This window comes from Pyrus communis, chromosome 7 (assembly GCF_041283825.1).
Source record: "Pyrus communis isolate YQ-2024b chromosome 7, ASM4128382v1, whole genome shotgun sequence".
NCBI lineage: Eukaryota > Viridiplantae > Streptophyta > Magnoliopsida > Rosales > Rosaceae > Pyrus > Pyrus communis.
In genome coordinates, this window is record NC_142571.1 from 11,243,445 (window position 1) to 11,260,380 (window position 16,936).

The 16,936-nt window shown below is 38.7% G+C and overlaps 1 long non-coding RNA gene across 1 annotated transcript in view; it reads right to left on the minus strand.

Moving 5' to 3' along the window:
• LOC148695717 (uncharacterized) overlaps positions 1 to 16,707 on the minus strand; it is a 74,423-nt gene extending 57,716 nt beyond the window's left edge. Inside the window, exon 1 of the long non-coding RNA XR_015964877.1 lies at positions 16,595 to 16,707. This is a non-coding gene — a long non-coding RNA (uncharacterized LOC148695717). The remainder of the gene's footprint in view (positions 1 to 16,594) is intronic.
• Positions 16,708 to 16,936: the final 229 nt, after the last annotated feature.

Below are 16,936 nucleotides of genomic sequence, written 5' to 3' on the forward strand. Positions count from 1 at the left end.
TCCCTACCTAGCACAAGGCCTTTTGGGAGCTCACTGGCTTTGGGTTCCATGGGAACTCTGAAGTTAAGCGAGTAGCGCGCGAGAGCATTCCCAGGATGGGTGACCCATCGGGAAGTTCTCGTGTGAGTTCCCAGAAACAAAATCGTGAGGGCGTGGTCGAGGCCCAAAGTGGACAATATCGTGCTACGGTGGTGGAGCGGGCCCGGGAAGTGGTCCCGCCCGGGCCGGGATGTGACAATTTATATGTTATGTTAGTGATCCAAGATTTTGTTTTTAGATTAGTTGATTTTTTACCATTAGTTTTGATTGTCGGTTGAATACTCATATTCTAACATAAAGTCATAATATTTTGCTCAAGACATATATGTTTTGTGGTGAGGTTAGTGTTTCGTGCAATTAAAACACATAATAAGTAGTAACAAAATTCTCTAGTTCAGTGTTTCGTTCAATTAATTTCGAATTGAATCATCACATTCTTATCATCTATCAAACTAATTTCATAGATAATTATTGTGAGAGGAAACCATGTATCATATATGTGCATTTGCTTTAGAACTTTATAGCATTATATTAGGTTGATCCAAAATTTCAATCACAGTTGGATTTGAATAGGATAACTGCTCGGTTAGGTTCTGTCCGGGGCAAGTTTGGAAAAAATATTTTCTGTTGGTTAGGCTTTTAACTCAGTCAGTAAGTTGTTATGTTTGTAGGGCCTAGTATATGAATAGTTGTGCCCTTACGATTAAATTTTAAGCCTTTTTGGTTAAATAATAGTTTATGGTGGTTTTTGATTAAATTAAAGTTAGCTCAAGCCCGTTTCATTAAAGTTTCCGTTATTATATCCTCCTTAATACTATTGGGGTGCATTTGTTGCACCGGACTATCTCAAACTGGATTAGCTGCATGGACTAAGCTGGACTGGCTTAGACTAGACTAAGCTGGACTAGTTTAGTGAAGCGTTTGGTGCAATGTCGGACTAAGAAGCAGGATAGCAATATTAAAATATTTTATATTTAATTAATATATATTAATTAATTTTTTTTTTTTACTTTATCTTTCTTTTCTTTTTTTTCTTTTTTCTTTTTTTTTCCCTAGAATCATCTCTCCAATCCTAGTAACCTTCCGCCTCTCCATCCCCCTTTCCCTTTTTCCCCATTTTTGTTCCTGCCACCCACCGGCCCTTTCTCTCCCTCCCATCGTCTCTCTCTAACCCAAACAAGTGATGCAACCAAAGTGATGGTAAAGAGTCTCTCCATTTGCCTCACCAACGATGCAACTAAAATCCTCAATCTTCTTCACCTCCTCTTCCCACAAACCCATCTCATCCCCCACCCTAAAAATTCACTTAAAATCCCCAACCTCTCTATCTCCACTGAGGTTGTGGTTGAACCCATATACAACTTAGTTCTTAAACTGAGTGTGATGAGGTGTTGGGAGTGGGCAGATAACTGAGGATTCCCTTATTTTCTTCCTTCTTGCTTTCTCTGTTGATTGCGCAAGAAGTGAATTTTTTCACCCTTTTTTTTGTTCTTGGTTTTTGTAGAGATATGAAGGCCAGTCTTCAATGGAATATCTTCTGTGACTTCTGACTTCTGTTTTAGAGAGATGAAGGTGAGTTTTCTTGCAGACACAGTGATGAAAAGACGTGGGTGAGGGTTCGCATGACGCTGCTTGTAGAAGAGGGAGATGGGACTAGCAATCCCGTAGTTTTTTGGGGGCCTCACTAAGACCTCTTAGTGAAGCTTTTAGTGTAGGCGAGTCCGGGCTAGTCTCATTAAGACTAGTCCCGCATGACAACAAACATTAGACTGGACTAATAGTTAGTCCAGTCTAGTCTAGTGACAGTTAGTGAGGGCAAACAAACGCCCCCTTGAGATACTAGAGTGGACTAACAAAGATAACTTTTTGTTTTCGGTACAAAAGAAAGAGGAACAAATAGGACTCCATATATGTGCAATTGGGTTAATTGACATGGAAGGAAACAAAAATTTGTTTGTTCTGCTGTTATAACGATGACATGTGATTACAAGTTTAATTGTCAAACTCATAAAAAATATAGAAAGAATACACATTGTGTTGCAATCCTAATTTGGTTAGGAATATGACTGTGTAAATTCTATTAGGATTTATAGTATCTTTTAGATAGTGTCTTATTTTAGTTGTAATACCTAACGGGTAAGAAATTTACCTTCCTCTTTTCCTACTTTTATTGTCGATGCAAATTTCTGTTGTCTTCAGCCTTGAAAAAATTGCACCGGAAAAATAATCAACACCTTTGATCAAAGACCAAAAGGCGCCCATGATGAGGGGGTGGTTGGCCAATGGATATCCGATGCCTAAGTTAGTCTCTCTAAAAAGAGGGAATGTTTAGGGTTTTTTAATGTGTAGAAAAGATGTACCATTTCTGGTGGAGAAATAAAGTATATAATAGGGAGAGTGGCCAGCCATTAGGGTTGGATTTGGTGAGAATATTCCCAAGATATTGTGTAAATAATACCTTAGAAATAAAGGTAATTATCCATAATTAAATATAATTGGGATTAGTTACTTGATAGAGTTTGTCTTCAATTGGGACTGTATTTATAATAGGATTTAGGGATAATCCTATTATTAAATATCTTTAACTTTTTTCACGAGCAATGGAGCTCTAAGCAATCGTAGTCTGTAGCCTACATATCCTAGGATACTGAGCTACGTGTGGAATGCCTGCTCAATTAATGAGGGCAATTTTATCTTCTTTTTTTTTTTTTTTTTTTTTTTTTCAGCTGAAAGTCCACGTGTTGCCTCTAGAAATTTAGGATTATTTTTGGCTCCACAAATGTCTCCACACTTGCTGGTCTGTTCGCAAGAAAGGGCAATAGGGGTATAAATCCCAAACTGCTTTGCTAAGCCTGAAGTTGTTTACCAATTTGATGTAGTTTCTCACCTTGAATTGGAATTTAAATTCTTCTAGGAGAGAGATTTTAATCACCACCAAAATCTATTTAAGCTTACCTTAAGCAGGGTATTAAATAAACATGGAGATAAATTAAAATTCCTACAAGAAAGAAAGAAAACCAGATGATATTTGTTCCCCCTCCCTTAGCAATCTCCTTTACTTAATCATGCAAAGAATTGTGTTTCGTTAGGTTTCTTCTTCTCCAAGCAGCACTAAGGTAAGAACAATATAATTTTGGAGCTTCAGAACTTGAATTTTAGTTGATAGGGGTCGAGGTGTAGGACAAAAGGGTGCAGCCACAGGCTGTTGTGCTACTGCCAGCATGATGCAACTCAGTTAGGCTGGTTTAGCACACTGCTGGAGCTGGCGTGGCTGAGTTGGCTCGGCGCATTAGGCTGGGCGGGGATGAGAATGTCAATGCTGACTAGGCCTTCCAAGTGATTGACGCTGGGCTTGGGCCCGTACATGGAATGGGAAAGAGTGCAGGAAGGAAGCTGAAGCTTTCTTCTGAGAGTGGGCTTGAGGGTTATTAGGCCAGGCACGCGTGGGAGAGAAGATGGCAAGGGAGAAAAGAAGGCATAAGGGCACGGGACCGCCAGTCCCCTTCAAACTAGACTAGGTCGGGGGAGTCGTGGGGAGCTAACGCGAGCTGGGCTTCCTGCTGCTGCACCGTGTAGGCTTAGGTCGTATGGTGCTGCGTTCTGCGGCCTGATTTATTTATTTTTGTTTCTTCTTCGAGTAAACATCTAACAATTTTTTCTTGCGCTGTTGTAGGATTTTTTTTTGAACATGTTTTCCTCGAGCCATAAGAATGATGAATTTATTTCGCTGTTATATCGCCAGGGCAAAGCTGCAAGTAAGCTAGGCTACTTTAAGGCTCTTCATGTCAAGATAGGTTTCGATGAGCAGTTTAGAGACTTCCTTGATATGTTCAAGCATGCAATTTCATCTGGGTTCGCTTGAAGCGGGCTAAGGAAGGTAGCAGCTATGAGCCGTGTGGGTCTAGGAAAGTCATCAAGTTTCACCCTTACTACTTTGTTCTGAGTTCACCTTTCCTATGCCTCAATTTTTCCAGGAGGTGATATGCTCTATGAAGTATGCTTCTGCTTAATGTTCTCCAAATGCAGTTCGCGTAATGGAAATTTGAGATGGTTTTTTGACTTGGATTTAATTGCCATCGAGTTCTGGTACTTCTTTGACATAGGCCACATCGTTGGTGTTGAGCAGCTAGGGACCCGTTATAGGTTTTTCGATCACTTGAGCAAATTGGATTATGATAGGGCCAGGGAGACCCTAGAATTTAGCGGAGAATGGGAATCCGACTCATTGCCTAGGCTGCTCATTTTGATTGGTTTCATTGATGGTAAGTAGGCTGCTTAGTCTCTAAGCTGCTTTATGTTTTTGTTGAGCTGTTTTCTTATTTGTCCTCCTCTGTTTATGTAGATTTAGAATGTGGCTTAACTCTTAAGACTTATCCAAACATGAAGAATGTGCACATTGCCTTGGGTATCCCTACTGAGTATCACGAGTGGTGCTGACTGCTTAGTCATCTTTTTCGGGAGAATAGTGGACTGCTTCCGAAAGAAAAGATCAAGCAGATTAAGGCTAAGGCATTAGCTTGGTCGATTGCTGTTGCAGAGCCTATTACTAGTGGATGTGGAAAAAAGAGATCTTTGTCGCTTGCTTGAGAGCCATCAGTGGAGAAAAAGCTGAAGACTTCCCCCACTATTTGCGAGGGTCTGTTTACTACTAGGAAGCTCGTGATTGATTTAACTTCTTACAATGTGAAGAAAGAGGTTGCTAATTTTGAGCTTGTGAAGCTTGCTGCTCTGAAGGTGGCTAGAGATGAGCCTATGAAGATGGCTGTTCTAAAGTTGGCTAGAACAATTGCTGACAAGATTGCATAACGTAGAGCTTTTGTTGTGCTCCCAATATTTGGGTCTACATTGAGACATCTGTTTGGAGCTAAGTCTGGCTTAACTTTAGAGAGGCTTGCTGCCATGAAGAGTAGAAAAGTGGATTCTGCAAGTGGGGTGGTGCTTGGGCTAGTTCTTTTTGGTCCTGGCATCGATTCGATTGAGAGAAAGGGAAATTTGTTCGTCGGAGTAGTTGTGAGAGATCCACCTAGGCTGCCTCTGGAGAGTTTGTAGAGATTTGCTCACTGTTAAAGCCTGATCTGCTTGAGGATCTAGAAACATGCATTCAATTCATTAACAGGCGTTTGAAAAGTCGTCACTTACGGCCCATTCTTGTTGGAGTTTTTTTTCTCGCTATGATGCATAGACTATGGTCATCGTAGCCGAGTCCATGCGTGTTGATTAAGATGAAGCTAAGGCTGTTAGGAAGATGGAGTTGCTCAAGGTGGCTGAAGCTCGTTCAGCTGTTGAGAAGATCAAATAGTTAGAGTTTAAACCTGTCGTTTTGAAGGGGCTTAATGTCTCTGCCCCTATTTCTTTGCAGCTTGATACCACTCGCCAGGAGATCGTTGACTTAAAAGCTATGCTTGATGTGATACAAAAAAAAGTAAGATAAAAAGAGAAAAAGATTGATCATTACATATACCTTAGATTTAAGGTCTTGCGAGTACCGTTTCAGAGTTTCGGTCCGCTTGCTGTGTAAAGGATGAAGAGTTGATTGCCACATATAATCAGGTGATCATTTCCCAGAAGATTGTCACGAGACTTGAGCCTAAGGAGTTGGAGTTGCATGAGATGCTAAAGATCAACGAGAGTCTGAAGAAGAAACTGGATGAGCTGCAACACTATTCGTGAATGCTTGTAGCTGATAATAGTTCTTGAACATATTTGATGCACCTGCGAACTTTCTTCTATTGTTGACGTACTTATAATGATTTATGATGATAACGCAACATGTATCGATCAGGTTAAGAAGGGATAGAGGACAACACCAAGCACGTTCGGTTGAAATTGTTCTTTTCACTTCAACAACAAAAGCATCAGAAGATTGAAGTAAAGCAAATCCATTCCAAGGATAACTTGGTCAATCTCTTTACCAAGTCATTGCCAAAGTTTACTTTTTAGAAAATTGTCCAAGGAGTCAGTATGCGTAAATTGTCTGACTTTAATTGCTTATAGTTCTCATTTGGAAGTTTTGTCAAGCTCAGGGGAAATGTCCAGAAGAATGCTTACTTGATTTTAATGTACTCTTTTTCCCTATGATTATGAGTATTTTTCCTTTTGGATTTTTGCTACTTGACTAGGTTTTAATGAGGCACCTATCCTGGTTGGTCATACCTTTATAAGCTTTTTACTTGATTCAAGAAGACATGTAATTTTGACTTAATGCATACCTCTCATGTTTCTCCTTAGAATATTTTTTTTTTCTCCCATACTGATTTTATCATATCGAGGTATTGTGAGTTTTACTATCAATGCATTCTTCCATTTACTGTGAGAGTCGTATTCGCTCATTGTGCCAATGACTTCATCAATTGAACTTACTTCACCGCTAAAGACCCGATGCAACATTTTGTTTGAGTATTTACACGCTCAAGCTGAACAACATATTCAATGGAAATGCATTCTTATTAACTGAAAGATATGCAAGAAATGAAAATTAACAGCAAAGACTCAGCAAAAGATCATCATTTGCCTTGTCTTCTACCAAATCAGATAATTGGACAATCCTACATCTTCCCTTGTAATTTCAATTTGGAATTTTGGATTGGCAAATGCCCTAATCCCAAATCCCAACTTCATTTCCCTAACCCAAACGCGTCATCAGTATTTTCCACAAAGGCTTTTTGGAGACGTTTTAGGGGAGATGACAACTTTGAATTTCTCAACATCGATATCATCGATACGGGGAAATATTAGAGGTATTTAAATTAAGGGCACATTGGACTATTTCAAGTGTAGTTCTTCATTTGTTTATTTGTGTAAAGTACAAAAAACTACCTCAACTATTGGTGACACGACACTTTCATACCTTATCTTTTAAAATTGACAATATCATACCTCATCTTACGAATTTGTGTCAATGTTATACCTTCCGTTAGTTTGGCTGTTTATTTCTCAGTTAAATGCTGATGCGTCTTGATCCGGGACCCATTTTTTATTAAAAAATTATTAAAAACTAAAAAAAATCATTTAATATTTTTAAAATATTATAATAATAAAGAAAAGTCATTAAATAAAAAAAAAAAAAAAAAAAAAAAAAAAAACCTAACATCACAACATCAGTTCGTCCCCTTCCCCCCTTCTCTCTCTTTTCCCCATCTTCATTTTCTTCCCCCTTTCTGCAACTGTAACCCAGAAAAAAAAGAAGGAAAAAAAAAAAAAACCAATTTGTTTTCCCTGCTCCCCACCCCCTCTTCTCCCTGCACCCACTCTCCGCACCCAACCTCCCCACCTTCGCACCCAACCTTGCATCCATTACCTGCAACCCAAAACAATAAAAATAAAAAAATAAAAATAAAAAAACCCAGAACAAAACCCAGATCCCGTTGAGGTGGAATCGGGAAACCTTCGTAAGGCCAATTCTGAAGGTTGAGAACCTGGGTGCGGAGAAAATGGTGGGGAATGGGTGTGGAGGGAAGAAGGTGGGCACAAAGGGGGGGAGACGGACTAACTGGGTTTTCCTTTTTTTTTTCTTTTTTTTTTTTCCTTCCTTCTCTCTTCTTCTTCTTGTTTTTCTTTTGCAGGGTGGGTGGGTATTGGGAGGAGGGGGGAGGGAGGATGAACTAAGTTTCCCATTTTTTTTACTTGTCCTTCTTCTTCTTCTTCCTCTTCTTCTTTCTTCTTCTTCTTCTTCTTCTTCTTCTTCCTCCTCTTCTTCTTTATTATTTTAATATTTAAATAATATTAAATGATTTTTTTTTGTTTTTAATAATATTTTATTAATTTTTTAATAAAATATGGGGCCTGGATCAAGCCACATCAGCATTTAACTGAGAAATAAACGGCCAATCTAACGGAAGGTATAACATTGACACAAATTCTAAAGATGAGGTATGACATTGTCAATTTTAAAAGATGAGGTATGAAAGTGTCATGACACCAATAATTGAGGTTCTTCTTCTTTTTCTTCTTCTCCCTCTTCTTCTTTATTATTTTAATATTTAAATAATATTAAATGATTTTTTTTTGTTTTTAATAATATTTTATTAATTTTTTAATAAAATATGGGGCCCGGATCAAGCCATGTCAACATTTAACTGAGAAATAAACGGCCAAGCTAACGGAAGGTATAACATTGACACAAATTCTAAAGATGAGGTATGACATTATCAATTTTAAAAGATGAGGTATGAAAGTGTCGTAACACCAATAATTGAGGTTCTTCTTCTTCTTCTTCTTCTTCTTCTTCTTTATTTTAATATTTAAATAATATTAAATGATTTTTTTTGTTTTTAATAAAATATGGGGCCCGGATCAAGCCACGTCAGCATTTAACTGAGAAATAAACGGCCAAGCTAACGGAAGGTATAACATTGACACAAATTCTAAAGATGAGGTATGACATTGTCAATTTTAAAAGATGAGGTATGAAAGTGTCGTGACACCAATAATTGAGGCCAGGGGAGGGGGATGGGGTGTGCGCCAGCCAAAGGCTCTTTGACGGTCAAGTTAGTAAATGATTTTAGACTCAAGTAATGGACAAGAGAATTGAAGTGTGTAGATTGTGTTACCATAGATGAACCATAGGTGAGTGTATTTAGACCATGAGGAAAGAGACATATTTAGGATAGAATTCTCGTTCTACGCCAAGAGAATCCTAAATGATATCTAGTAAATAGATATTGCATCCTCTTATGAGTTGTGATTACTTGCGACCCACGCCTATTCCTAAAATGTAGGGATTTCAAGACATTGAATCTGATTGTGTCCATATCAGGATTAGATCGTCTGTCTTGCGAAACAAACATGGTCATCTAGTGGAGTCGTTAGTGATGTGAAAATTAACTTGACACACAAATTAAACCCTAATGTTAACAATTGTAGTATATATGTAAGTAGGGATCGTTCTAGACCGGGGATTAACTAGGGATGCTAATCAACACAAATAAGACTTAAAAACACTAAATTAGACTCTATAGACTCAAACTGACTCAAAACACTCAAAACAGCAACAAACAATAAAAAAGACTCAATTCTAGACCTAACAAGTGATTTTGACGAAAATAAGACTTAACTTGACTCAAGAGACTAAAAGAAAACAGATTTTGACTCAAATAACAAGACTCAATGGAAGGGGGATTGTTTTTGACGAATTTAAAACTTAAAATAGAAACTTTGCATAAAACACTTTATAAAAATGAATTTGGTGAATTGAAAAGGGTGAAAGGCTAGTTAGAGGGTCCTTCTCCACACATGACATATGCATACAAACCAATTTTCAGTTATTATCCCTTTAGACTATGAATGACGACACCCCAAGTTAACCGTGATAGCACAAATTAACCATCAGATTTTCCTTAACTCATTGAATTGGATGGGATACACATCGCAACCAAATTATCCTTATCAAGTTCCCTAACTATGAAAAGCATGATAGAAAGACATATCAAAGGTCATTAAGTTCTTTGAAAACCATAAGCATTGACGAGGCATTCGTAACTATGAACAACATGATATTCATACCAAGGATTTACTTAACACAATCATGACTAGTCACTTCCATTACTTGCGAATATAAGTTCATAACGATTAGGTGAAACTCCCTTATACTCTAGCATCAAATTCATGCATGCAAATTAAGTGTCGAACCTCAATTAATGTACATAAACAAGTTTTGATAACTTAGATAAGCAAATCACATTCAAGACTCACGAAACAATAACTGGATGTAATCAATTCATATAGAACATATAATCATGGCTTCGAATTCACCTCTAACTAAAAAGAAATTAGTTTCTCATGTTCATCATAATTGAAAACCAAATTAAAATAAACACCAAACTAAAGCTACGGATAGAAAGAACCCATAAATGCTCTAACACTCCAAAGTAGGCTTACGAAACTCCATTGGATAGTGGCAGATTGCACGACACTCTTCTTCGCCTTCCTTCCTTGTTATGGCATTAGAGAGATTTAGGTGTATGTGGTGTGAATTTTGGTGTGAGATGGCTGAATAAATGAATGCTTGAATGAGTGAATGAATGGTTGAGAGTGGTAATTGATTTATACGGCAGAATGTAGTATTTATAGGGCTAAAACACATGGCATAGAGTTATTGTTTTGGAGAAGAATTAAAAACTCCAAATCCACAAGGAAAAAGGCCATCTAGAAATCAGAAATCAAAGAGAATAGGGATAAGGGATACACGGCATAGATTTTGGCTTCTAGAAAGGGTTATGTGCCGCACCAATGTAGGAAAAGCATAGGGCTTCCAGAAACCTGATATTTAGGTGTTCTAATGTCATTTGGATGTCCCCCTTACAGCAGGAATTAAGGTAGCAAAAGATTAGGATAAGATAAGATAAGATTGGATAAGGTTTGGATAAGATAAGGTTGTTTGGACTATGTTCCTTCTTTGTAGCTGATTCTTTCTCTTCAATGTCTTGAATTAATTCTTCTAGATGTTAAGCATATTCCTCGCCCTTCTTGAACTTCAAATTCGTCCATCCACCTTGCTCTGTGCATGTGCAATCCATTCCAAGCTCAAAACTACTCTAAAATGCTCCAAATTGCACTTTCTTGCCAACTTTGTCAATTGAACCTACAAATACACGAAAATAGCTTAAATCACTATAATAAATAGAAACTAACTTACTAAATGCAAATAAACAAGTTAACTAAGTTGCATAAATATGCTCCTATTAGTTAGGACTCTGCCTAATATCCTAAAATAAAGTGATAGTGGCACCCTGCTCCGTCTAATACAGCTCTGTCTAGAGCTAATGAGTCCATGATCAAACTTCTGAGGTAACAACATTTAGATCATCTTTACTCTGGTCCTGAAAAATCATGGTCCCGCATGAACCATAAAAGATCTCTAGCACAAATAAATTTTTTCTTTAAGATGCATTGATAGAAGACCATTGTTATGACCCATCTGGAAATTATTATTTTCTAATTTTCGAAGGTAGGAAATGACCAAAATGCTTATGGAAATAGAATGTGTTGACTTCATTTGACCATTGAGGTCGTGACACCTATGAATTATTCTCTTAGCATATTCTCGTAGTACTCTACGACACGAACGCATGAGTGTAAGTGGAATGAAATTCGGAGTTCTAACGAAGATTCTTCAGAACTTTAAAATCCAAGGGCATTCTCGTAATTTCAAGAGACTTCTAGACACTTCTAGTATTATTGTAATTCTATGGGTTTTAGGTCCAGTGAAATCCACTCACTCCTATCATTCTCTCTCTCGTCATCTTTTCTTCCTTTCCTCACTTTTTCTTTCTCTTTCATTTTCTCTCTTTTTTCCCTCATCCATTCCTTGTCTCTTTTCCTGACAATGCACAAACATCGACGAGGGCTCCGTCGTTGTTCTCTGGTGAACCGCGCCATCTAACTACCACCATCGTATTCTCAGCTTCACCACAGGCCTAACCTTAGTCTTTGTGTGGAAATATTTTGAGGCCCAACCATTGATTCAAAAGTTACGAGGCAGAGCAATTTTTTCGGCAACTTTCTCCCTAATTTCGGTCAAACGGCAAGGAATCGATCTTTGAGGCTACCACCATTGTGTTCATCTCAATTTCTAAAATTAGAATATGTCCTTGGATTTGACATCGGAGCAATAACGGCGGGGCAACGACATTTTTAAGAAATCTAGCGAAAAACTGCTGAAATTGACGAGGTTGCAGCGGTGACCTAACTTGTATCTAAGGTCAACCTAACCCAATAACCGATAATCCAACAACTCGACCCAACCCGACTACTCGATTCAACCTAACAATCTAGTCCGACTCGAGACCCGTCTGACCCATTAACTCGAGATCTGACCTGACAACTTAATCCATTTTTTAATTCGAGTCGAAATATTCCAAGTAAGATCCCGTTACTCTGTTGTTAGTTTCAATGGAATATTCCGTCTAGCAAGGGAATAGTCATCTTTTTCTATCACCACCTCAACCGCTAGCACGTGGAGCCTTTTCGTCGACGGTTGTGACTGCACATGGCATACCACAACGTCATACGATAGGATATTTGGGTTGGGATGTTCACATCGGATATCTGGGTTGGGATGTGTCAACCACACTAGCCTTTTTTGTTCTTTTTTATCAAGTCTACCACCATACTTTAAGATGCACAGATGTAGAGCCTAAATTGCTAAATAAAACCTAAACTTCAAATGGTACTCACATCACATGGTGCTTATCTCATTTTCCAAAATTTAGCATTATGCGTAAATCCTAACCGAATGCTAAACAAACATTTGAAAACCCACTAAATTGAGTAGAGAATGTGAGAAATCCTAAAATTCCTAATAAACAAAACCTTAAATTTAAAGTGGGGTTTAACCGGAGAGAGGGATGCATTAGAGGGTGTGGGGTGTGAGGATTGTATTGAGAAGTACATGACATGTATTAAGACAAATTTAATTTAGACAGTAAATGTGAGATTATTAAATATGTAAGGTGTAATCAACAAAAAGACAGAGTGTGTAAATAAGGGGGTGTAGTCAATTTGGATTTCAGAAGATTTTAATGGACTTTTTTAAGTGACAAATTTTAAAGGATTTTACTAGATTCTACAATTTGATATGGATTTTGACATATTATTATAGATTTCTATGGATTTGTAAGGATTTCTTTCATGGATTTCTTAGGATTTCTTTTTTGACTCCTACAACATAAATTCTTTTCTCAGTGCACAATCTGAAAAAGACATAAACATATGTATATTGATATGGCAATAAAAACCAATCAAATATGTCTTTTCTTTCCCTTTCTCATTTGAATTGTGATTTCTTTACGAAAAAATAATTTTAACTAACCAAAACAAGTAGTGCTTCTTAAATCAAATGTCTCAAAATTAACCCTTTTTCCTCAACAATGATTAGTTCATAATGTGTTGTTCAATCTAAGTACAACTACCAATATAAATACCAATATAAGTAGGCTTAGGAAGATACTTGCACCCTTACACTAACATGATTACACAAAAAAGAGCAGAAAGCTTGAATTGGCAATAAGATTCTTGGTAGTAATTTCCAAGAATTCAATTAACATGGTAAAAAATTAACACCTTCAGATAGAACGCATAATCATTACAAGAACTGCTTGTAGCGATTAACACTTCCCATCAAAGCATTAGAAGAAATGCTATTACACAGTCCAAAATAAAGGAAATTAAAAAATTAAAAAAATATTGTACAATTCAAAAAATTCAAGTTTGCAACTAGGACGATGACGAATGAACGTGAAAGGAAATCAGGTTGGCAGGTTCTATGTCTAGAAGAAAATGGAGAGTGAGAAAGAAAGATCGAGGGAGAGAGAGAGAGAGAGAGAGAGAGAGAGAGAGAGAGAGAGAGAGAGAGAGAGAGAGAGAGAGAGAGAGAGAGAGAGAGCGAGGGGGTTGAAAAGAAATCTTAGGGGTGGAGGTAGGATTTTGTTATGCTTATAATCCATTATCAAATCTTACAAAATCTCTTATCAAAAGAATTATTTTTTAAATCTATGAATTTTTTAATACCTATAGATTTGCTTGGACTCTATAAAAATCATTTAAAATCCTAGTTGACTACACCAGGATTTTAAAGTCTTTTAAAATCTTTTAATTGACCACCCCTGTATTTGAATGGATTCTTTTTAGTTGACTACACCATGACTCTAAAGTCTTTTAAAATCCTTTAAAATCCTCATTTGACTACACTTCCTATGACACACCCCGACTGAGATCAGGGCATGCTAGCCGTCACGTGGAAGTGACGTAACCATGTGCACAGTGCGGAAGCTAATAAAATAATAATAAAAGTACGAATAAATAAAAACCAACTATGCACAACGTAAGAACGTACATGTGCAAGCGTAAGTGTGAAAACAAAGTTCAGAGCACAAATACCTAATGCAGTCCGGGAGAAACAACGCTACAAAAACACACCCAAAGGTGGTCCTACACTGGTGATAATCTGTCAGATATGCCAGGAAATCCTCTGGGGAGCCACCAAAAGTGTTAGCCAACTAGAACCTGGAGGGGCACAAAACAGAAAGTGTGAGTGGGCAAAAACAAAGTTTTTCAAAAACCATTTCATAAACAAAGTTCTAACCCTTCGCCGTAAAACCTGTATACTTCCCAGAAAAATAGGATATATACATATATATAAATCATGCTCGGAAATATGCCATGTCAAAGGTCTCTAAATAGAATGCAAATACTCAGGAAATGTCAAATCAATGCCATGTAATCTGTCAGCCGGAGTCACCTAACGTGACTTGTACGGCTGAATCTAGAGCTCAAATCTCCAACTCACTAACTATACCTGCACACGAGTCGGAACCACCTAGAGTGGTCTGTACGACAGGACTGGGTGTATAATAAGTACGCTCAAGTGCTACGATCACGTGAAGGCTGGGCGAATAATCGCAGGTCACCTACGAGTCGGAACCACCTAAAGTGGTATGTACGACAGGACTGTGCACCTAACTTGGATCCAAGATAAGCGTGTGGTGCGGGAGGTGAACAACACGTGAAGGACTATGCCCAACTCTGGGCGGGAGCATTAACACCGGGGGTGCAGGTTATGAGCTCTCTATGCATCTCAAATCACTACTGAACATAAGCATAAACCATACTCACCTAACACTTACCTGTGCGCCCGCAACACCAACATACAAACATATATATGCTACTAATAATACATAAACAAACGGCAAACATAATGCATGGCATATAAATGTATAAACGTTTCCATTCACTTTCTGGGAAAAACGTAAGTATATAGGTATTTACGGAAAACCAAAAGCCCACTCACTGGTATGTAGAAGGGTCGTAACCCCCTTGCCTCGAGTGACCGTGCTCGTCTTCGGGATAGGTCTCTCCACTTTCAATGACACACCCCGACCGAGATCAGGGCGTGCTGGCCGTCACCTGAAGGTGACGTAGCCATGTGCGCGTGCGGAAGCTAATGAGATAGTAATATAAAAATATGAATAATTAAAAACTAGCATACAAAGTACTAAAACAAGTGCTAGCGTATGTGAAACGCTAAGTTCAGAGCAAGTCTACAGCAGTCAAAAGGAAAGATACGACATAATTACACCCGAAGGTGACCCTACAATGGTGAGTGTCTGTCAAAAATGCCGGGACGCCCTCTGGGAAAAACCACCGAATCTGCTAGACCACTAGAACCTGGAGGGGCGCAAAAACAAAAGCGTGAGTGGGCAAAAACAAAGTTCTTTGAAAACTCTTTAGCAAAACACATTCTAACCCCTCGCCGTAAAACCTGTATACTTCCCAGAAAATGAACATATATACGTATGTATAGATATGTCAATCATGCTCTAGAATATGCCATTCATGCTCGAGAATATGCCACATCGGAATCTCATAATAAAATGTAAGTGCTCAAGCGTAATTCACATCAATAACATATAATCTAGCAGCCGGGAGTCACCTAACGTGACCTGTATGGCTGCATCTAGAGCTCCACTCTCAACTCAATAACTGAATCTGCACACGAGTCGGAACCACCTATCGTGGTCTGTACGACAGGCTGGGTGTAATATATATATATGCTCTAGTGCTACGATCACGTGAAGCTGTGCGATAAATCGCGGGTCACCTACAAGTCGGAACCACCTAATGTGGTCTGTACGACAGGCTTGCACCTAACTTGGATTCAAGGCGAGCATGCGGTGCTGGTGAACATACACGTGAAGGCTGTGCCCTGGCCTCGGGCGGGAGCACTAACACCGGGGGTGCAGATTATGAGCTCTCTAACATCTCAAACTACTACTGCATAACAACATGAATACCACTTACCTGGCACTTACCTGTGCGTCCACAGCACCAAATACACATATATATATGTATGCCACTACTAATACATGCGATGATGCGTAAACGACATTCATATGATGCATGGCATAAAACAAATAACCTTTTCTATTTAATTTCTGGGAATATAAATGTATATAGGTATATACGGAAAACAAAAGCCCACTCACTGATAATTAGAAGGGTCGTAGCCCCCCTGCCTCGAGTGTGTACGCTCGTCCTCGGAATACGAATCACCTATACGCGAAAAAGCTACGAAAACGTTAATTTAAAAGCACATAACCAACTTCTCGTAATAACTTCTCATACATTGCTCAAAATGGACAATTGAATATACCAACGTGATCTACACAACCTCAGGATCACACCCATATTTTTAGAATAATTTTTGGACCCCGCAAGCGCCCCCACGTGCCTGAATAGGCACGGACCTACGCGCCCCCCACGCGCGGCCACGTGCCATGCACACTAACGGTGTCAACAGACGCCGTCAGGAATATTCCGTCAACTAACGGAATATTCCGTTAAATCTAACCAGATACCGTTAACGGCGTCAGGAATCTTCTACAATCAGTCCCCGACGCCGGCGCCTTCGCCGTCGCCGGCACCGTCGCCGGAAAACCTGCAATTCACATTTTCTCGCTCGTTTTTCCACCTTTTTCCACGTTTCTTGCACCAAAATCAACCCTAGAGCTAGTAGAACATGTCCAACAAGTTTTAAGGCCTAAAAACCATGGAATCTCACCTGCAACAACGATCCAAGTTCGGCCAACTTCGAACCTAGCCTTCCCGACGTCAAAACTCGTCCAACGAACTACTCCCAAGCTCCTGGGAACTTCACAAACACAACTACAAGCTTAGAATCTCCTAAAACAAGCTAGATTAGGTTTGCATGAACAGTGCTCAAATCGGCCATGGTGATATCGACGTGAAAATGATAGTTTTCTTACCTGAAAATGGTACATCTGAACTCCTTTCAGACTCACGAGCACGAGGGTGGTCTTGGTTTCTTGATTGGTGAAGGTTTGAGTATGTTTGTATGTGTGTCCGTGTGTTGAATGAAGAAGAAGAAGAAGAAGAAGAACTC